The 23,935-nt window shown below is 44.6% G+C and overlaps 1 pseudogene; it reads right to left on the bottom strand.

Annotated features, from left to right (window-relative positions):
- Window positions 1–5,751: 5,751 nt before the first annotated feature.
- Window positions 5,752–23,519, bottom strand: LOC125723214 (uncharacterized; annotated as a pseudogene).
- Window positions 23,520–23,935: the final 416 nt, after the last annotated feature.

The following is a 23,935-nucleotide window of genomic DNA, read 5'->3' as shown; positions in this document are numbered from 1 at the left end:
GGGGTTTGTGCCTGATGTATTTCAGAAGATTGGCAATAGAGCATCGGTTCCGAACCCCGCTGACATAAGCGCCGGTTTTTACGATTTGCGTGTATTCAGACATGGTCGAGCATCAAAGAGTGGGTGACAGCTACGTGCCTCTTACGGAGCGTACTGTAGGGAGCCGCCCACTGGCCCAATGGCGGAATCCAATGGCGCAGCCGAAGGCTGTGAATGTGTGTTGATCCTTCAAAGCGCTCCTGGGAATTACTTACCCTTTTTAATACACAAGATATTCTTTTAGACGCATATCTGACTCCATTTTATTAATGACCTTATTTCAGTATATTGTAGTCATGACGTTTATGTTGTTCGGATTACTTTGGGACTCTCCTTTAGATTACCAACTCTAGTTTACCCCTGACGAAGGAGTCCGCCACATTCGCCTCGGCTGACAGGGCGATCCGTGGGCTCGTTCCACAGGGTTTGTCTTAGAGGCACGGAAACCGCCACCATTTAAGACAATGTCAGCCTCTGATTATTCGGGTCCCTCGACCTATATAATTCCCCAAAGGCTCAGTGTCTGCCAATTACTGAGCATGTGGGTGCCTTGGAGATTAAGCCGATGTTTACCCGAACCACACGTACGTCCACCTCAGAGGCTCAGCCGGGGGCAGCCCATATCATAACATGTGTCAACCTCAGCGGCTGTGAAGGCGCACCTTTTATTGCGGTAGTTTGTACGAGGTTTACTTTGGGCTCGTCTCAGGGACTCCGCCGATGCCGCCCATTGTCTTACCATGTGACTCATGCCCGGTGCCTAGGAACATAGTGTGTACACCCCTCAGAGGGTAGACCGGTGCGTTTCATCAGCATGTGTTGACCTCAGAGGTTAAGTCGGCCCGTAACTGAGCGTGTGCGAACTCCAGAGGTGTAGTTTTGGTATCCACCTAACTTAACCTGGGCAGTCGAGTTTGGGACCCGGATAAAGGGGATTTAACCCAGAGGCTGCAAGATAGTATTTACCACTTCAGTCCTAATCAGGATAGAAGCCCAATCTGGAAAGTTTATAAAAGGTTAGCAAATCAGACAGTCATGAAGTAATCAAGACAACATTTCTTAAACATATTACAATATCCAATCATTGACATGTGGCCACATACTTGTAAATACATTTTGACAAATACAATATTAAACAATCACATTCCTCAGCTGAGAGTGCACTGAGTTCTGTGGAAAGTATCAGACTACAGATGGACTTTCACACAGTTCTCTGCGGGAGCTCTGATTACAGAGTGACTCCCCGACTTCTTCTGAGACGCTTCCTTAAGTATCCCAACCAGGTGATGGCATGTCTCTGAAGACTGACCAATTTCGGTCAATAGTTAATTTTAGGGCCATTGCTGGCCTTGGTTCTCAAGTCCCCAGCCAATCAGATCACTTTAGGAGCGGTCGTAATTCCCTTGTTCTACCATGTGAGAGGCTCTCTCATTTTGGTGGGTTTAGCCGAATTTTCTATATTTCTCTTAGGGAAAGTTATACTGCCTTAAATCTGAGAGTGTAATACTCCTCGTCTCATGCCTATTCAAACGAGACCAAACATTTGTGTATTTGTCCCTAACATCTATGTGTGGTGAGTTATCCTATTTCTAGTGGAAAATGTGTCTGTGTCTGGGGACTGACAGCTGTTCTGTTGATTGACTGTGGAACTCCGGCCACTCCAGGGGGTGAAAGGTCTTGCTTTTTCTGTGTTGCTCCAGTTATTCCTATCCAGTCTCTCAGGAGCCGGCAGGCCTTTGCCTTCCTTAAAAGGGGTGGTTTGAAGAGTTGAGTCCAGTCTTGCCTGGGCCAGCGGAGCTCTGAAATAGAATGATGCAGGCTGATCAGAGTTGGGGCCTGCAGGACCTAGAAGTTTTATATCCTTACACCGGTTTGCCTGCCGCCTGGACTTGGCTCTAGTTAGTCTTCAGGCAAAACGCTGAGTATGAGCTATGCTTTTAGACAGGAGGTCGGCACCATCCCGCGAGGGGTGAATACCGTCCCTGTTCAAAAGCCCAGGCCTACCCCAGAACATCCGCCAGTTGTCTATATAACCCATACCATTTATCGGGCACCATTCTGACAGCCAGCGATGTAGCGACAATAATCTATCTGTACATTTCATCGCCACGCCTAGCAGGGATGGGGCCAGAGCACGCTACTGACACATCTTCGCAAGGTTGCGCACCTCTAAAATTTTCCTTAGTGATCTCCGATTGTCTCCTTGGTGCTAAAGCAACCGACATCTCGGCAAATTTTAAGTGTTGGCTAAAAGTGAATACTCTCATATTGTTATCCACGTCGGCACTAATGATGTCCGATTGAGGCAATTTACTATGGTCGCTGGAGTCGCTACTCTCACGTTTCTTAGAATGGAATCGCCAATTACTAGAGCACTTTCAACAGGTGTCTCAGCGGGAGTTTCACTGAGTGGGGAGAACCTGTTGGAAACACAAATAGGCGAATGGCGCCGGTGTGAGTTTGGTTTGGATTTACGGCTATGCCGCCGGGTCGTCACCCACTCGCTTTGCTGCGAAGGCCCTGCTGCCAGAGCGGGGGGAGACTGGCTATCGCGGACATATCCAGAACCGCTAATACTGAGTCGCTAAAATTCTCTTTTATGGTATGTAACGTCCGGATACGTCCCTCTAACACTACAATCTTCGTGAGCCTAGCGACTGACACTTCTCACATGTATAAGTACCACTATTGACTGGAGAAGAATAATTAAACATATTGCACTCAGAAAACGGAACAGGAGACATGGTGTTGTACTTACGGTAAACTGAGGCTCTAAGGCTGGAAGCACCTTATTGATTGAAAGGAGATCGTAGGTCGGTGCTTGCGTAGGTGATAAATTCCCAAATCCTGACGGATTATTTGGAGGAATGGAGCTTTTTTCCGATGACTTAATTTGAATTATTTTTTAGGTGATATCTATAGTTTCAATGTTCGCGTGTTAGTAACCAGTATCCCTCTCACAGGAAACGGCAAACTTCTCCTGGTCAGTCAAGTTCTTGGTGGTCGTCACAAAGATGCGCCGGGCCGTCTGACTGGTAACTGGATCTAGCTTGAATCTAAAATACAAAATGAATAAGATTTATTAATACATCTCACACACAACCTGACAACATGTATCTGGAGCAAATTATAGGGGGGAATGAATCATGATGATTAGCTCACTTTTGGTGCAGCCGGTTGAGGTGATTCGATGCATTGAAGATCGGCCAGCCTGCGGTGGAGACGAAGAACTGTTCGTCTCCTCCCAGGTCATCCGTCGTTGTTCCAGTTCTCTTGGAGCTCAGAAGCTGTGGGCCTTCCCATGTGAAGATGTCAAACTACTGTTGACAGAGGAAGAGATTTAATTTATGCTTTTGAAATAAATCACCAAATAAATCTTTTCAAGCTTGATATGCTTACCATCTCCTCCTCAGAGGACAATGCAAACGTGGCCACTTACTTCTTAGAGGAATGCCATACGAGGAACGGTTACTTGAGCTAAATCTGTTCAGTCTCAAGCAAAGGAGATTGAGGGGGGACATGATCCAGGTATATAAGATTCTAACAGGTTTGGATGCTGTTCAACCAAATAGTTACTTCAGCATTAGTTTAAATAGACGAACTCGTGGCCATAGGTGGAAATTAGCGGGAGAACATTTCAAGCTGGATTTAAGGAAGCACTACTTTACGCAGCGTGTAGTCAGAGTATGGAATAGCCTTCCTGATAATGTAGTGCAAGCTGAATCCTTGGGTTCCTTTAAATCAGAGCTAGATAAGATTTTAACGACTCTGAGCTATTAGTTTAGTTCTCCCCAAGCGAGCTTGATGGGCCGAATGGCCTCCTCTCGTTTGTATAGTTCTTATGTTCTTACCGCGCCCAAGTCTTGTTCCTTCACCCCAATCACCGCATTGTCGGATTCGGTCCTGCTCCTGGCCATCCAATCCTAGACCTGCACAAGACAATGATGTCCCACTGATTTAATAAGAGAATCGGCAAAAAGGAAAATTGAAGACGATACAATATTTGCGATCGTGTGCTCCACCATGCCTGGTCGCTGGAGATGCTTCAGAATGACTGTGGCCACCAGGTAATAGAGGACGGCAATAGAGGAGATGTTAGGTGGTACATTGGGCAGAGCTTAATTTGGTTCTGCTTCTGACATAAGCGGGAGGGGCAGTATACCTTATTTTGATTGGTCGAGGAGCTATGTCCATGTGGTATACATGCTTTAATAGAATAAAAAAATATATTTTTTTAGTTGTGGTTTTTAAGGAATAATAAAACATATAGCAGGATAATGGCAAGCCAACCCATACACATCCAGCGGGGGGGGGGGGGGGGAGGGTCTGTCTGGCTGTAGCCACGTGTTAGGCGCAAGCGCCACAGAGTATTTTAAAAGAAGGAAAAGCAGGAGGAATTTAAACAAGCACAAGCAAAACCAATAAACATACAGCACGTCGTTTTTTAAAAGAAGAGAACACTCTTTATACTTAACATGTCAAAAGAAAGACTTTAGCAATATTTACCAGTGTTGGGTTGAAGAGAGCATTTAAGCAGCAATCTTTTAGGTAGAAATAGGACGATATGAGCAAGTCCCGGAGCTCGGCCATATGCGACCGATCTGTTTGAACAACGCGGTCGAAATGAAAGGCCAAGGCATGTGCACTCACGCCGACGCCCATTTCAAAATGGTGACACCAGCGGAGCGCCGCTTATTTCAAATAAACCCCTATAACCATACCGTTTAAGTATTGCAGCACTTTTCTGCCAATGCGAATAATAAAGTAAAGCCCTCTAAGCATTTTGACAGCAATAATCAAGGAATAACGCTGCTAATTCTTGTTTAAATGAGCGCATGCGCTCTCTATCTCTCTCATGTAATGCATGCGCGTAGAGCCACTCAGCATTTTCTTCAAAGAGCCAGCTCATTGCATCAAGCAGCTTTCAAATTGGAAATAAATTGGCTACCAATGGACAAATTCTTGCTGGTCTCATACAAATAGTGCCCGCAAGGAGTACGATGACCCCAGCAACGCACCATCCCCGCAACTTGGTGCCACTAAAGCCAACATGGGCACCCCGTAAACCGCTGAGGCATTGCAAGCATGGAGCTCTGTGCAGTATATTCTTGCATAATGAATGTATCTGCATGAAACTCGAATGTTCGAACAAAGTGAGGTTGGCGGGGAATCATTAGGCCAACCCAATTCTGTCGATAGCCGCCAATAAGATGAGAATGCTGTACTTAACCATGGTGAAAACGTATTAATACCCATCACGCCTGTGAGCCAGCACTCAAGATGACACACCTCCCCATCGAGCAATGGTGTGCAGACAGACAACTTCGACCATCCCGACGTCTCCTGAAGCGACCACACAGCCGGATCCATCCTGTCCACCCCTGATTAGTTTTGGACCCGGATAAAGGGGATTTAACCCAGAGACTGCAAGATAGTATTTACTACTTTGGTCCTAATCAGGATAGCAAATCAGACAGATTGGATTTCTAACTTCTTTATAAACTTTACAGTCATAAAGTAATCAAAACAACATTTATTAAACATACTACAATATTAAACAATCACATTCCTAGGCTGATGAGTGGAGTCCAGTCTTGTCCGGACTGATGCAGGCTTATCAGAGTTGGGGCCTGCGGGGCCTATAAGTTTTATGTCCTTACAGTTCCCCCCTTGGCCCCTTGGGGCAGACCTTTGTCCCAGAGGGCTAATTTCCTAGGTCCCTGAAGTCTCCAACCTCTGTACGGGTTGCACCTGGAGAGGGCTAACGATGAAGGCGTTTTTGATAGATGTTTTGAGAATCTGGATGTGATGTCGGAGGTAGCAGAATTGGAGTATGGTGATGATGAAGATACAGCCACTGGTGAACGCATATCCGAAACATCCAGTCCCACCATGAGTAGATTTACTGCGCTGAGCGTGTGGATACACTGGTCAGGAGATGTACAGTTATCTTTGCTATATCAGCACCTGTGCTTGATGGAGGTGGTAGTAAATCTGTAGAATGACCTGCTGAACCAAATTCATGATTTCGGTCATTGTTCAAGTGCCGCCTTCATAAAAGGTGTCGTCTCACCATGGGGAGACATCAACATCTAATGGTACTCTCCCCACAATGTTGATGTGGCCCATGGTGAAGTCCTCGGTTACCTCGAGGCAGAAAGTGTGATTTGCAGGGCAGGTAAGGGCTCCATAGGTGAATGAGTTCAAGTCTCACATACACAATGGGGTGTTATTAGTGAAATGAACTGTTTATGCGTGTCCATGTAGGGAGTGTATGTTGATGAGTTTTGTGTCATTATGTAAAAAGGGCTGAAATGTGTTGCAGGTGCAAATGATATGATGCATGGTCTCGTGGCAACAGGGACGAGTAGTGAATAAGGTTTCAGTCCCTCTCAGTCATGTATCCTATATGATGGTCCCACTTTACCTGGTCTTTCACTACGGTTCCCAGGGATTGTATGGTGGTTGAATTTGGGCATACCTGTGTAGGGAGCCGCCCACTGGCCCAATGGCGGAATCCAATGGCGCAGCCGAAGGCTGTGAATGCGTGTTGGTCCTTCCAAGCGCTCCTGGGAATTACTTACCCTTTTTAATATACAAAATATTCTTTTAGACACATATCTGACTCCATTTTATTAATGACCTTATTTCAGTATATTGTAGTCATGACGTTTATGTTGTTCGGATTACTTCGAGACTCTCCTTTAGATTACCAACTCTAGTTTACCCCTGCCGAAGGAGTCCGCCAGATTCGCCTCGGCCGACAGGGCGATCCGTGGGCTTGTTCCACAGGGTTTGTCTTAGAGGCACGGAAATTGCCACCATTTAAGACAATGTCAGCCTCTGATTATTCGGGTCCCTCGACCTATATAATTTCCCAAAGGCTCAGTGTCTGCCAATTACTGAGCATTTGGGTGCCTCGGAGATTAAGCCGATGTTTACCCAAACCACACGTACGTTCACCTCAGAGGCTCAGCCGGGGGCAGCCCATATCATAACGTGTCAACCTCAGCGGCTGTGACGGCGCACCTTTTGTTGTGGTAGTTTGTACGAGGTTTTACTTTGGGCTCGTCTCAGGGACTCCGCCGATGCCGCCCATTGTCTTACCATGTGAGCGTCTCAGGGACTATGCCCGGTGCCTAGGAACATAGTGTGTACGCCCCTCAGAGGGTAGACCGGTACCTTTTCATCAGCATGTGTTGACCTCAAAGGTTAAGTCGGCCCGTAACTGAGCGTTTGCGAACTCCAGAGGTGTAGTTCTGGTATCCACCTAACTTAACCTGGGCAGTAGAGTTTGGGACCCGGATAAAGGGGATTTAACCCAGAGACTGCAAGATAGTATTTACCACTTCAGTCCTAATCAGGATAGAAGCCCAATCTGGAAAGTTTATAAAAGGTTAGCACATCAGACATTCATGAAGTAATCAAGACAACATTTATTAAACATATTACAATATCCAATTATTGACATGTGGCCACATACTTGTAAATACATTTGGACAAATACAATATTCAACAATCACATACCTCAGCTGAGAGTGCACAAAGTTCTGCGGAAAGTATCAGACTACAGATGGACTTTCACGCAGTTCTTTGTGGGAGCTCTGATTACAGAGTGACTCCCCGACTTCTGATACCCTTCCTTAAGTATCCAACCCAGGTGATGGCATGTCTCTGAAGATTGACCAATTTCATTCAATGGTTAATTTTATGGCCATTGGTGGCCTTGGTTCTCAAGTCCCCAGCCAATCAGATCACTTTAGGGGGCGGTTATAATTCCCTTGTTCTACCATGTGGGAGGCTCTCTCATTTTGGTGGATTTAGCCAAATTATCTATATTTCCCTTGGGGAAAGTTATACTGCCTTAAATCTGAGAGTATGATATTCGACATCTCATGCCTATTCAAACGAGACCAAACATTTGTGTATTTGTCCCTAACATCTATGTGTGGTGAGTTATCCTATTTCTAGTGGAAAAGGTGTCTGTGTCTGGAGGCTGACAGCTGTTGTTGCTGTGAGTTGACTGTGGGACTCTGGTCACTCCGGGGTTGAAAGATCTTGCTTTTTCTGTGTTGCTTCAGTTATTCCTATCCAGTCTCTCAGGAGCCGGCAGGCCTTTGCCTTCCTTAACACTAGAATTCCTGGAAAAATGAGGCTCTCCTCACAAGGAGCCCCCTCTTACTCCCCTCACAAGCTGCCCGCCCCCTCTCCAGCACCATTAACACCTTTTGTGCAATCCAAACCTTGATACCAAATGTATCAGGCTTCGTAGCGATGTATTGCAAGAAAGGACAACGGACCTTGGTCGGAAACAGCTGCTCGTCGACAGTAAGATGCTGGCCTGGGTTGTAACTTGAAATACAGTTACGAATGAAACGTTGCCAGATGTCTGATTGCTGCAAATCTGTCAGTTTTTGCTCGTTCTGCACGGGTGTCCTTGTTATCAAAGCGCAAATATCTCATGATTGCTTGGTAGCGGTCACGGGGCATTGTATTCTTGATTGCCGGCACCAGAAATAATTCAGACCAGGCATCAACCACTGAAATGAATGCCATCAGCTCAGAGAGAGAAAGGGTCCAGCTGGGGTCTGTTCTGCAGCCTTCATGGACCGTGCAATCCCTGATGGTCATTAGCATCCCTATGTCAATCAAACACAGAAAACTCTGCAGTCGGCTTGTGATTCTACTCTGTAGGAAGATAACGGAATAAAGGTAAATATACACAGTAAAGGTCATTCTGAATTGATTACATATAAAGATCAAGAAAAAGCATAATCATGGGAACTTTGCATGATACCTTGGCGTGCTCTGTAGGCCCTGCTGTCTCACTGAAGGAAAAGCATGCAAAGGGATAACTGGCAGGGAGACATCCTTCTTTTTCCCAAACAGTTCCATCTTTAGCCTTCATGCAAAGCGCAGCTGCAGTGTCCTTCTGAGTTACCTGAGTTACCACACGTTTCTTGCGGGGAGGGCTGCTGTTCTCTATCTAATGTACCATCCTCGCCATCTGCTGACATGGCCGAGTGCCCATCTGTATCCGTATCTTCATCTTCTTCCACAATCAAAGTGAGTTCTTCGCCACCATCATCAGAGTCACAATCATTCATCGCATTCAGGATGGCCAAAGCTTCCGAAGGGGTGTATTGCTTCTTGTTTGCCATTGCAGTGTCAGTTCACTCCACACGGTACCAAGAAGAAATCAATTGATTCACCTGGATCTATGTGTCAACTTTTATTCTGTTATATCAGAACACGCCCACAGCCATGCCCACAGACTGAGTAATTAGCACTTTTGAGTGCTCATAACTGCACATCCTGCTTCATGCACACACGTCTGGAGTAATTTACAATCTTTTGTGTGCTCATAACTATGCAATGTTTCATATGTAGCGTACAAAGTGTTTCCGTGCAAGGTGCACTATGGCATTATTATTTTTTATAACAAAAGGTTGAACATTACACATTACATAACATTTTGGCACCCCTCAAATTTTCAATATTTCGTTCTTACTTAGTGATTCATTTATAATGCATATATCGCGCTAATGTTATGCCAGGGTTCTTTTACAGATATATGTAAATCAATTTATCTTTTAGCTCTAACTTTTACAACTGAATAAGGTTACACAGATTGTTGCAGACATCAACTGTATGTATTTATTATATCAAAAATAACCAATTGAATGTGATACGGAAACATACACGCACGCAAAAGTCTTTTTATTATGCCGTAATTATATATTTGGACCGCAATCTGTTTATGAATGATTAGCACTTTTGTGTGCTCATAACTGCCCATCCTGTTTCATACGTACATCACGAAGTGTTTGTGTGCACTGTGGCATCTCATAATCCCACACACAAATGCACACATGTCCGGAGTAATTTACAGTCTTTTGTGCGCTCATAACTGTGCGATCTTTTTCGCAAGTAGCGACATCAGTGTTTACATTCAAAGTGCATTGTGCTCTCATAACAAATGGACATAGTAATCAGCAGTCTTTTATGTGCTTGGACTTCATACGGGGATTACGGTCTTTGCACATTGCAAGTTGCAGGTTTTTCTTCATTACCTATAAAAATGCTTTGTCTGTCGTTACATTTATAATGCAAATATCATGCCAGGGTAATTTTAATGACATACATTAATTAGTCATTTAGCCCTGATCGAACTTTAAAACTGAAAATCAGATTAGCACCGATTGCTACCGGCAGTAAGCAAATGCATGTATTTATTCTATCAAATACTTTCGGGAAACTGAAATTGCCGAATCAAGAGAAATGGGGATTCAACTGTGCTTCAAATTAGGATATATTAACGCATGTATTTTACGATTCCTCAGACCACACTGTTAGAAAACGTTTCTGTGCAGACCCGAAGCTGAAACCGCTTTCATTTACAAAACAATAGGTGTTGATTGGCGCTGATGAGGGGGCGGGCAGCTTGTGTGGGGAGTGAGGGGGGGGCTCCACCCGAGGTGCGTCCGAGAAATTTCGTTGACTTCAGGGATCGTAGTGTTAAAAGGGGTGGTTTGAAGAGTTGAGTCCAGTCTTGCCTGGGCCAGCGGAGCTCTGAAATAGACTGATGCAGGCTGATCAAAGTTGGGGCCGGCAGGACCTATAAGTTTTTTTATGTCCTTACAGCTGAAATGGGCCTTGTCTGGGCATCACGCCGACCAACTCTGTGTTTTGCACACTCGTCGCATGTTAAGGGATGACTGATCACCATAACATCATTCTCTGCATCCGTCATTGTTTTGGAAACTACCACTTTGATGGATTTTCGGGAAGAGTGCCTGTCCTTATTCGAGTCCTTACGGGACTCCGGCTTTTCAGCTCTCTAGGTCTATGGGGCCAATAATAAGCGTCACTAGAGGGACTTGGAGATCTCGCTGGATTCCCCCTCTGACTGGCAATCCCCACAGAAGTTCGGCCTATCTTCATCGTCAACACACACCCGAGTTGGGCGCCCGGAGAACACGGTGTGGTGCTTGTTCTTGATCGCTTCTATGATACGGCAGAAATATTGGTTGAGTATGAGAGTGCAAGGCATGTTGAATCTTGCCAGTCCTTGTAGAAATTCACCCCATCCCACAGGACTTCTCCCCTCGTTCACATTATGCGGGTTGGTAATGTTTTTATGCAAATCGAGCATGCGGGATCCAGTGATTAGTTTTACCATTAAAAAATAAACTCCCCGTGCGGATTCCACGCAGTGACGGCAGAGTTTTCAAGCATTTTACCCATCATATATTCAACCTTTTTCTAGTTGCGCGATGCAACATTTTTAATGACTTGTTCCATAATGGAATCCCCAGCAACAGTGGCACGTGCCGCCCCAGCATTATCTATTACGGACTCTTTAGGAGGAAGTGTTAAAGATATGGGCTCATTATCACCTTGCCTGGCCAAAGTCAAATATCTCTGTAGCGCCTCTGTGTACAAGCGGACCTTTTTATGGTCAGCAACATTCATTCTTGATAAAATGTTGCGTATTGCAATGTCCAATTCGCTTTCGACAGTCTGCCTTATTGTATCTTTAGAAGCTGTGGCATTATGCAGTTTTTCAAACTGTGCCTTAGGAACCAGATACATTTTTCCTAGCATGTTCCATTTACTTCGCTCCATTGAAAAAGACTGGTGAGAAATGGTATGGCGACACTTGGCAGGGGTAGAATGAATCCTCCACTGGTTTGTATACTAGCCTTCTTTTATTTAAACGATGCCAGTTTCTTTGCCAATAGTTTAATACCGCTCTTTTGCTTTTTTTGTTGTACAATCTGGGCCTTGGTTAAGGAGATGTTGCCGCACCATACGTTCAAAGCTATTTCACAAAGAGTGCTCAGCAAACCTGGCGATGCTGTCTAACATTTTCTTTCTCTGTCTAGAGTTATCTGTCTAGCGACATGATTAATATTTTTTCTTGAGCACGTAAGCAGCCGGCCACTCGGGTGGAACCATTCCTGTTCTGAGCCTGCAGTCCCCGGGTGTCATGGCTTTTAAATCCACCAACAGATATCCGTAAGGGACTTTTGTAGCGTCTTCGAAAGCTTCTAGAAAAAATTTTGAATGCCATGGGTACATCTGCCTTGCCAGTACACGCGACTGTGATTTATCTCGGGGGGTTTTAAATACAATATAATTAGCATTGAGACTGATGCTTTTTCCACCTCGCTGCTATCGCTGACTTTTTCCATAAGATCGTCAATGATGATCAAATTAATATTATTTGACTGCAAAAGTTCATTGTCACACAGAGACTCTGGGATTCCTTCCACAAATTTAATGTTTTTTATTTTGCACAACAAATCATCATACAATGGCTACCAGCAAGAATAGCACAATACATTTTCAGGCACTCTGGACAATGTGCAATCCACATTTTCCAACAGTCTTTTAATAAAATGTGACTTGCCACAGTTACTTGGTCACGATATAATGCACGAGAATGGGTGCTGAAGTCTATTCTACATTGCCTTATGGATTCTAGTGACGGGTTCGACAATAGTCAGGCAGTAGCTGCCGCTTGGTGTACACAACCTTGAAACACTTGCTGACTGCCTTATTTTTCAAATGGAACCCCCTTTTATCCCGTACGATCTGCTGCGTGGACGTCCTGATCTCTCTAGGGGGGTAACGTGGGTTACTCACAAAATCGTGAACCAAGTCTGTGAGGAATGCGATGTTAACCACTTTTGAATTGGTGTTGTGCAGTGTTATGCCCTTAACTTTCAAGCTCGTTTCACCCTTCGCGGTTATGTACCCATAAGTTATGGGCCCCCCCTGAAACAAATTCCACAATGTTGTCATCTGGGTCCAGCTCGCTTGTCAGCTCACCGAGAAAGTCGCCCAAAGGCGGCATCCAGTCACCCGGCTTGCTGACAAAAATGGCCGAGTATGTATGTATCATGATATAGCGGTCTTGTGTCCACACTATGGGGCCACCCAAAAACAGACAAACGGCACATACTTGCCAAAGCGCGTGAATTGTAAATGGCTTTACCGCTCATTTTATTATTTTTGCTATAACAAAGTACGTATAAGTAAAATAAAAAATGTTATGTACCTTTTGTTAATCGGGATAATATATGAACGACAATTACACACATGCACTCATAGTAATTTCATCATACGCAGTTGCTTGGGTTCTGGATGATTCTATCCATATGCCAAAAGGCATGAATCGCCGCGTATATATCACTAGTGTGATGCGGCTCTATAAAGTCGTGTACCAAATCATCCAGTTTGCGGCATACATCCCTCATATTTTTCAACTTATTTAAAACACCTGCAATAACCCTTTGAAAAAATGGCGGATGGTAGGGGATTCGGATTAAACGGCTTGAGACCCTTCACTATAACATCTACCAGCCAAAGCATATACAGTCTTTTTGACACCCTTTTAAAAATTATGTTGACAATACGGCTTGGGGCCGTTGTAGCAGGCATGCCATGGGAGGTTCGTGCAGTAGGCTGCACACGCCTTGCAATCATCGTCTATTACTATGTCCAATAACCAAGCGATTATGGCGCTGATTAATTTTATAGAGTACAGCTGGCGCTTTCGTCAATCTTTGTCTCTCGACGCCGCTGCAACCTCCATAAACCTCCCATTTCAACCTCCACATGTCTGCTCAATTCTTCTTCTGTCAGCCATCCACTGCATGGACCTGTGCGGATAAAAACATTCAGTCTTTCCACAATTTAAAGAGTAACTTTTTAACTTTTTAAACTTGCCTAACTGCCGGTCACTTTCTTCACTGGTCTTGTACATCATCCGTAATTCACTTGATAACACAGAAAATTCTTGGTCAAAAATAATTGCAAATGTTTTCACAATAGCTATAATTCAATCAATTTTAAAATACAGTGAAAAAAATTTAACATACCTCCAGTTTGGCATTTCCATCTTTGGTGTCGTCAGTTGATCGTATATCGTTTCAAGTTTTTCAGTATTTTTGGTCTACAGCGGCACCCTTAATATAGGCGGAACTTTTGGGGTAGGGGGTGTTGGACCACACCCTCCCCGCTGTGGGGGGGTGTTGCATGCGGTGGACACACTCACCCGCAGGGTGGCACTTGCGACCCGTCTTTACCATCGGTTGAGTTATGGCCCGTTTTTAAAATGCGCTTTTGCCCCCTATTTCTTTTATATTACATGTATTAAATAATCATGTACATCTACTTTAGCCACATTGAAATAACTGTTAAACTGTTTTATACATTAATCCTTGTTTACGGGGTAGTTTGTCGACTGCTTTAGTCCTCAACTTATTTATTTTTATACTTAATTAATCCAAATTATAATTATTATCGGTTTTTATTCCTTGTTTACGGCGCGATTAGTGGCGCGACTGTCATGTGCGTTATTCCTTTAAACTTTTATATATTTTATACGTAATCATTATAGTCAGGGTTAATTGATGGTTTTTTTATTCTTTGTTTAGCACATTAGTGGCTCGGCTGTTTGTCGAACCATTACTGAGGCTGATACACAGTTGTTTTAATTCTTCCTCATTGCATAAGTGACATATGTCACTCTCATACTAATTTAAAATAACGCTATAACAAAAACTAAATGTGTCCTAAATTCTTGCCCGTTTGCTGTTTCTACACCACCCGCCTGCTGCTCAACGATAAGAAACCCCCTCTGCTTATCCGTACTGTCATGTATATAATGAAAGAATTTGTGCTGCAGTCTAAATTCTTGGGCCACTGTTCATTCCTACACACAGCGCATTCAACATACCCAGTTAACAACCACAATTAATGTTTTTTACCCCTTAAATTATTAAAATAATGAACTTTATTCTACCAAATTTTTAAAATGTTTATATATCAACATTTATATATCAACGGTTGCTATATATCGTTCACTAGTTCCTACAGCTATTAAACTAACAAAATACAACTAAATTGTTTTTATTCCTTAAATCTTATTGGTTTAAAAATTTTATACTAATGTGTCATACATATTTTCAAGTCATAGTGCTTTATTCCTCTTGAATAACCAGAGGTAGATAAATTTACCTAAATGTAGCTAAACAATCAGTGGATGTGGTGTTAATTCAAATAAAATTCGAGCTCTAAGATGATATTTCTATTTACAAATAAGACATAACATATAGAGTTAATGTGCATTCTGTCAGGATGATGGCGTGCTTCTCACAATCCAGGTCCGGCGGCGAGCATCACAACAAGAATTTGTCCGTTGGTAGCAATTTTGTTTCCAATTTGACAGCTGCTTGATGCAACGAACTGGCTCTTTGAATAAAATGCTGTGTGGCTCTACGCGCATGCACTACAGGGGAGTGACAGAGAGAGAGCGCATGCGCTCATCCATCCATCCATCCATCTTCGAAACCACTTATCCTACTGGGTCGCGGGGGGTCCGGAGCTTATCCCGGAAGCAATGGGATATATGTTACCCTGGTACATTGGGCGGAGCTTAATTCTCCGCTTCTGACGTCATAAGAGGAAGTGGCTTATCCTTGATTCTGATTGGTCGAGGGTTTATGCCCATATATGGTATCAATACATGCTTATACCAAATGCTGCCGATAGGGGGCGATATGGTTTTGGGAGATTGCCGTTATGTCCATATATGGTATCAATACATGCTTATGCCACGTGTTGCCGATAGGGTGGTTTGGGAGATTAAACTTTAATAGAATAAAAATACATTACATGTATTTTATTAATGTGGTTTTTTTTTATTGCGTTTTTAAGGTATAATAAAACAGAGCAGGATGAAGGCAAGCTAGCGCATACACGTTCAGCGGGGGCGTCCGTCCGGCCCGTAGCCGCGGGTTGTTAGTAAGCACCGCGGCGTATTTTAAAAGAAGAAAGCACCAAAAGAATAAAACCCTTAGTGTTATTTTAAAAGAAAGGCAGTGTGAATTTAAACAAACATGCCCGAAAGAAGCAGCAGAAGAACAAATTTAAACAAACGCAAATGATAGCAGCACAACCAAACCAAACCAATAAACATACAGCCCGTCGTTTTAAAAGAAGCGATCACTCATTACATTTAACCAACACGAAAGACTTTAGTTATATTCACCAGGTTGGAGAAAGCATGTAAGCGGCAAACTTTTAGAAGAAATAGGACGAAACGCGCCGGAGACCCGCCACATGCGACTACTCTGTTTGAACAACGCGGGGCGGAATGGACGATCGCTAGTCCAGCGCTTGGCGCATGCGCACCCACGCCGACTCCCCTTTCAAAATGGCTACGCCGACGGAGCGCCTGTTTTAGCAAATAAAACCCTAATAATTGTAATGTTTTTAAGGAATGAAGCACTTTTCTGTCAATGTGAATAATAAAGTGCTCTGAGCATTTCCGACAGCAATAATCAAAGAATAACGCGATTAATTCTTGTTTAAACGAGCGCATGCGCGTAGATCCACACGGCATTTCCTTTATTGAGCCAGCTCGTTGCGTCAAGCAACTGTCAAATGGCTACCAGCGGGAATTGTTGTCGTGATGCGGACAGTTGGTCTGGATTGTGAGAAGCATGCAGCCATCCTGGCAGAATGCGCACTAATGCGATATTTTATATGTTTATTTGTAAATAGTGTAAAATAATCTATTTCTAATTTAAATAAAAGTCGATCTCTAGCACAACACCCCCGGATTGCTTAGCTACATTTAGCTAAATTTATCTACGTACGGTTAATCAAAAGGTGTAACCAGAACTTGAAAAGATGTATAACACATGCTGAGCTTTTATTTCAAATAAGCCCCTTTAACCTCATCGTTTTAAGCAATGAAACTCTTGTAGGGAGCCGCCCACTGGCCCAATGGCGGAATCCAATGGCGCAGCCGAAGGCTGTGAATGCGTGTTGGTCCTTCCAAGCGCTCCTGGGAATTACTTACCCTTTTTAATATACAAGATATTCTTTTAGACATATATCTGACTCCATTTTATTAATGACCTTATTTCAGTATATTGTAGTCATGACGTTTATGTTGTTCGGATTACTTCGGGACTCTCCTTTAGATTACCAACTCTAGTTTACCCCTGACGAAGGAGTCCGCCAGATTCTCCTCGGCCGACAGGGCGATCCGTGGGCTCGTCCCACAGGGTTTGTCTTAGAGGTACGGAAACCGCCACCATTTAAGACAATGTCAGCCTCTGATTATTCGGGTCCCTCGACCTATATAATTCCCCAAAGGCTCAGTGTCTGCCAATTACTGAGCATGTGGGTGCCTCGGAGATTAAGCCGATGTTTACCTGAACCACACGTACGTTCACCTCAGAGGCTCAGCCAGGGGCAGCCCATATCATAACATGTGTCAACCTCAGCGGCTGTGACGGCGCACCTTTTGTTGCGGTAGTTTGTACGAGGTTTTACTTTGGGCTCGTCTCAGGGACTCCGCCGATGTCGCCCATTGTCTTACCATGTGAGCGTCTCAGGGACTATGCCCGGTGCCTAGGAACATAGTGTGTACGCCCCTCAGAGGGTAGACCGGTACCTTTCATCAGCATGTGTTGACCTCAGAGGTTACGTCGGCCCGTAACTGAGCGTGTGCGAACTCCAGAGGTGCGGTTTTGGTATCCACCTAACTTAACTTGGGCAGTCGAGTTTGGGACCCGGATAAAGGGGATTTAACCCAGAGGCTGCAAGATAGTATTTACCACTTTAGTCCTAATCAGGATAGAAGCCCAATCTGGAAAGTTTATAAAGAAGTTAGCAAATCAGACAGTCATGACGTAATCAAGACAACATTTATTAAACATATTACAATATATAATTATTGACATGTGGCCACATACTTGTAAATACATTTGGACAAATACAATATTCAACAATCACATACCTCAGCTGAGAGTGCACAAAGTTCTGCGGAAAGTATCAGACTACAGATGGACTTTCACGCAGTTCTCTGTGGGAGCTCTGATTACAGAGTGACTCCCCGACTACTTCTGAGGCCCTTCCTTAAGTATCCCAACCAGGTGATGGCATGTCTCTGAAGATTGACCAATTTCGGTCAATGGTTAATTTTAGGGCCATTGTTGGCCTTGGTTCTCAAGTCCCCAGCCAATCAGATCACTTTAGGGGGCGGTTATAATTCCCTTGTTCTACCATGTGGGAGGCTCTCTCACTTTGGTAGGTTTAGCCAAAGTTTCTATATTTCTCTTAGGGAAAGTTGTACTGCCTTAAATCTGAGAGTGTAATACTCCTCTTCTCATGTCTAGTCAAACGAGACCAAACATGTGTGTATTTGTCCCTAACATCTATGTGTGGTGAGTTATCCTGTTTATAGTGGAAAAGGTGTCAGTGTATGGAGACTGACAGCTGTTGTTGCTGTGAATTGACTATGGAACTCCGGTCACTCTGGGGGTGAAAGGTCTTGCTTTTCCTGTATTGCTCCAGTTATTTCTATCCAGTCTCTCAGGAGCCGGCAGGCCTTTGCCTTCCTTAAAAGGGATGGTTTGATGCATGGAGTCCAATCTTGCCTGGGCCAGTGGATCCTTTTCTTGGAGTTCTGAAATAGACTGATGCAGGCTGATCAGAGTTGGGGCCTGCAGGACCTATAAGTTTTATGTCCTTACAGTTCCCCCCTTGGCCCCTTGGGGCAGACCATTGTCCCAGAGGGGTCATTTCCTAGGTCCCTGAAGTCTCCAACCTCTGTACAGGTTGTACCTGTAGAGGGCGAAGGATGAAGGCGTTTTTGGTAGATGTTTTGAAAATCTGGATGTGATGTCAGAGGTAGCAGAATCGGAGTCTGATGATGATGAAGATATAGACACTGGCGATAACGCATATTTACATTTACAGGATTTGGCAGACGCCCTTAGCCAGAGCGACTTACATAAGTGCTTTGAGACTCTGCAATGAATTTCCAATGCTAGCTCAATAAGGACCCAAGCTATGAATACTATCTCTGAGAACTCCATTGAGTAGTGCAGAATATATATATATATATATATATATATATATATATATATATATATACATTTTTTTTTTTTTAAACACACACCAGAATAAGAGTCGAGAAAGAATATAGAAGTTCTACGTCAGGTATTTCTGAAAAAGAAAAGTTTTGAGTCGTCGCTTGAAGACCGTCAAGGATTCAGCTGTTCGGACATCTAGGGGGAGTTCATTCCACCACTTAGGTGCCAGGACAGAGAAGATGGCGTCTTCCTTGTGCCTTGAGGGGAGGAGGGACCAGTCGAGCAGTGCTGGAGGATCGGAGAGATCGTGGTGCAGAGCGGGGTGTGATGAGGTCCTTTAGGTAGGATGGTGCCAGAGAATTTTTGGCTTTGTATGCGAGCATCAGTGTTTTGAATCTGATGCGTGCAGCTACAGGAAGCCAGTGGAGGGAGCGCAGCAAAGGAGTTGTGTGGGAGAACTTGGGAAGGTTGAAAACAAGACGAGCAGCTGCATTCTGAATCAGTTGGAGGGGACGGATGGCGCTCAGTGGTAAACCCGCTAGAAGCGAGTTACAGTAGTCAAGGCGTGAGATGACGAGGGACTGGACGAGTATCTGGGTAGCCTGAGTGGAAAGAAATGGACGTATCCTCCTGATGTTAAAGAGGAGAAACCGACAAGAGCGAGAGAGACTGGCGATTATGTGAGGAAAATGACAACCGATCATCTATGGTAACTCCAAGGTTTCTAGCAGAAACCGAAGGACGGATCAGGGAGTTGTCGAAAGAGATCGCAAGGTCCTGGAGGGGGGATGAGTCAGCCGGGATGTAAAGCAGCTCAGTTTTATTAGTGTTGAGTTTTAGCTGGTGAGTGGTCATCCAAGATGAGATGTCTGCCAAGCATGTAGAGATCTTAGTGGAGACATGAGTGTCTGAGGGAGGGAAGGAGAGGATGAGTTGAGTGTCATCGGCATAGCAGTGGTAGGAGAAGCCATGTGAGGATATAACTTCGCCAAGAGATTTAGTGTAGAGGGAGAATAGGAGAGGGCCAAGAACCGAGCCCTGAGGGACACCGGTGGAAAGACAACGTGGAGTAGATGTGGATCCATTCCATGTCACTTGGTATGTTCGGCCTTCTAGGTAGGAAGCCAGCCAGCGCCAGGCCAGGCCACCAATGCCAAGACTCCTAAGGATGGATAGGAGAGTTTTGTGGTTGACCGTGTCAAATGCTGCTGATAGGTCAAGAAGGATGAGGACAGATGACAGTTTGGCCGATCTGGCAGCATGTAGCTTCTCAGTGACTGCTAAGAGGGCAGTCTCTGTAGAGTGAGCTGCTTTAAAGCCAGACTGATTAGGATCCTGGAGGTTGTTCTGAGAGAGATAGAGAGAAAGCTGGTTGTAGACTGTACGTTCGAGGATTTTTGAAAGGAAGGAAAAAAGCGATACTGGTCGGTAGCTGCAAGTGTCTGAGGGATTTAGAGTGGGTTTTTTTAGGATGGGAATGACCCTGGCTATTTTGAATGCTGTTGGTACATGACCGGAGGTTATGGAGCCATTAATGATAGTCGTGATGAAGGGGAGAAGGTCTAGAGAGATTGTCTGAAACAATGCAGAAGGGATTGGATCAAGTGGGCAGGTGGTAGGGTTGGAAGATGAGATGACTTTCATGATCTCATCTGCCATAAGACCGGAAAACTGGGCCAGTGAGGGGGGAGGGAAATCCTTAGTGTGTAGTGTAGTGGATGAGGGAGAGAATGTCTGATAGATTCTGTCAATCTTCTCGGCAAAGAAGTTGGCAAAATCTTCAGCAGTCAGGAAGGAAGGAGCAGGGGGAGGGTTGAGAAGAGACGAAAAGATGTTATGGAGTTTGCGAGGATCTCGTGAGGATAATTCAAGTTTGTCTTTGTAAAAGGCAGTTTTAGCTGCAGTCACGTCCATAGAGAATTTGGATAACAGAGTACGGTAGGAAGACAGATCTGCATCAAGCTTAGATTTCTTCCACGTCCTCTCTGCTACCCACAATTCTCTTCGGTTGGTACGTAATGCAGCTGAAAGCCAAGGAGTAGGCCGAGTTTTCCTTGGTTTGGAAGACAGCGGGCAGAGGTTGTCCAAGGATGTGTAAAGTGAGGAGATGAGAGTATCAGTTGCAGACTCCAGTGCCAAGGAGGAAAAGGAGTCAGGGTCAGGAAGGTAAGACAGGGTGCAGGAAGCAACAGAAGAAGCGGAGACAGAGTGGAGGTTTGGTCGAGTGGGGAGGAAACGTTGAAAACTGGGATTGGCTAAGACGGGTAGGGCAATGGTAAAGGATACAAAGTGGTGATCAGAAATGTGTAGAGGAGTAGAAGAGATGTCAGTAGCCGGAGAGGGGCGGCTGAAAACCAGGTCGAGGACGTTACCTCCTTTGTGTGTCAGAGAGGAGCTGTTGGATGTTAGAGAGAAGGAATCGAGAAAAGGGAGGAGACCAGAAGAAGGGAGCTTGTCATGGGGGAGGTTGAAGTCACCAAGGAGAATGAGAGAGGAGCTGTCAGTGGGGAAGAGACTGAGGAGAGTATCAAGCTCCTCTAGAAAGCAGCCTAGGGGGCCAGGAGGGCGGTAGACAACAATGATCCGAATATCGAGTGGAGAGGTAACAGCAACTCCATGGAATTCAAAGGATGAAATGTTGAGATGGGGCAGAGAGGGGCGTGTAGCACCAGTTCCTAGTTACCAATAGACCTGTGCCACCGCCCCTGCCAGTCTGGCGAGGAGAGTGAGAGAAAGCATAAGCAGAGGAGAGAGCTGCCGGGGTAGCCGAGTTCTCAGGTGATATCCAGGTCTCCGTCAGAGCCAGAAAGTCAAGAGAGTGGTGTGAAGCAAGGGCGGAAATGAAATCAGCCTTCTTTACAGCAGACTGGCAATTCCAGAGGCCACCCAACATGCTTTGCTGGGACTGGGGTGTTGTGGGAGGGTAGACAAGATTACTGAGAGTGCGGCGCCTGGATGTTGGATGAGATATTCTAGGTCTCAAAGATAAGTGTACTGGTATACGTCTAAGGCACATGTCTGTAGTGATGGTGTGAGAGATTGCGAAGTAGAGGATAGGATAGAGTAGGAGAGAAAGGTTTAGAAGCAGTAGTAACAACTAGACCGTTTACCTTTATCCGCCACAAACACGCGTGTATCACCTTCAGTTTAACTCAGTAAGCCCTGCCCCCTAATTAACACCTTCAGGGAGACCGAAACTACACACAACAACAGTTCAGGGAGACCGAAACTACGCTTGATTGCCAGAAACTACACACAACAACAGTTTCAACAGACAGTAAACAGAAAGCAAACAGAGTCCTTCCTTACTAGCAGAGAAGTAATCCACAAACAGAGCTTGAAGCACACGGCATATCCGAAACATCCAGTCCCACCGTGAGCAGATATACTGCACCTGCGCCTGATGGAGGTGGTAGTCGAATGACTTGCTGAACTAAATCCATGGTTTCGGTCATGGTTCGAGTGTCTTCTTCATAAAAGGTGTCGTCCCACCATGGGAAAACATCAACATCTAAGGGTACTCTCCCAGAATGTTGATGTAACCCATGGTGAAGTCTTCGGTTACCTCCAAGCAGAAAGTGTGATTTGCAGGGCAGGTAAGGCCTCCATAGGTGAATGAGTCCATTTCACTGACAACACACCATTGTGTATGTGAGACTTGAACTGCTTCTGCGTGTCCATGTAGTGAGTGTATGTTGATGAGTTTTGTGTAGTTATGTGAAAAGGGCTGAAGTGTTGCAGGTGCAAATGATATGATGCGTGGTCTCGTGGCAACAGGGACGAGTATTAACTAAGGTTTCAGTCCCTTTCAGAGTCATGCATCCCCTACGATGGTCCCACTTAATTACCTGGTCTTTTACTATGGTTCCCAGGGATGGTATGGTGGTCGAATTTAGGCATACCTGGTCTGGATTACTTAAAGAAAAGGTTACAAAGAATCCTATACAACCAACACATTCAGTACCAGTATGCATCATTAAAGAGATTAGTAATTCCGAATATTTCAGAGTTACTCTTATATCTGATTTCAACCATTTCTCTAACTCAAGTTTACCAATCAGGTCATCAAGAGCATGTCTTGGAGTTTTTCTAAGACGTAGGTTCAATATTTCCTGTCTTGCTGCTGTAAACAAATCTTGCGCATACGCGCGGAAGGGAACATCATGCTCGAGGAATTGTGTCTGGTTAAAGAGGGCTTTGCTAATTGTTAGAAGCGTTTGGGCTTCAGATTTTACTGCTTTGATGAGGTTCTCATCACTGTTTGAGAGATGTTGGAACCCGGTGGCTACTTGATTAGCCACCCAGGTTGTATACTGGGATTGTCCTGCTATTCTATAACTGTTTATGATGGAATTCCCTGACCCAAACAGTCCGGTTATGCTTGCAATTAGATCTCGTTTGAGTCGTTTATGCGACACTTGAATAGCAAGCCGGCTCTTATCAGAGACTAAGTCCTCGAGTCGCGTTTGTAACCAGGTATATGTCTTATCTTCACCATTACAATGCTTTAGATACAGAGGTAACAGATTTGAAATATTATACGTTACATGTGCCATTACTAAATTAACATCATGTATTAAAGTTTTGTTTAGGTTGCCTTTGATAAGTCCGTCGGGAGGAGCAGGATATACCGTAGGGCATCGGTTGGGCTTATGGTACCCACATGTGGTGAGTTTGAAGAAGTGATGTGCTGTCCATGAGCAGTTCTGAGGGCTGGTGTAGTCAATCCTGCTGCTTTGGCACTGCCCCACACTAAGTCCTTTCTCTCCGGTTGGTCCATATGAAAGTCTTGGGTATGCTGATTTTCCTAGAGGGGAGGTTACTGTAGATTGAAGAACCACTCTGTATAGTGTATACTAGTGGTGTTGTGGGTTATTGAGTGTGTGCACCAATACTTTGCAGGTTCTAGATCCCGAGTGTTATAAAACTTCTTCGGGTCTAGCCCATCGTTATTCTGTTTATGCATGGGATATAACTTTCCCTGAGTTGCGTCT

The sequence above is a fragment of the Brienomyrus brachyistius genome, unplaced genomic scaffold (assembly GCF_023856365.1).
Source record: "Brienomyrus brachyistius isolate T26 unplaced genomic scaffold, BBRACH_0.4 scaffold46, whole genome shotgun sequence".
NCBI lineage: Eukaryota > Metazoa > Chordata > Actinopteri > Osteoglossiformes > Mormyridae > Brienomyrus > Brienomyrus brachyistius.
Note: the sequence above shows the minus strand (reverse complement) of the source record. Positions and strands in the feature narration are given on the sequence as shown.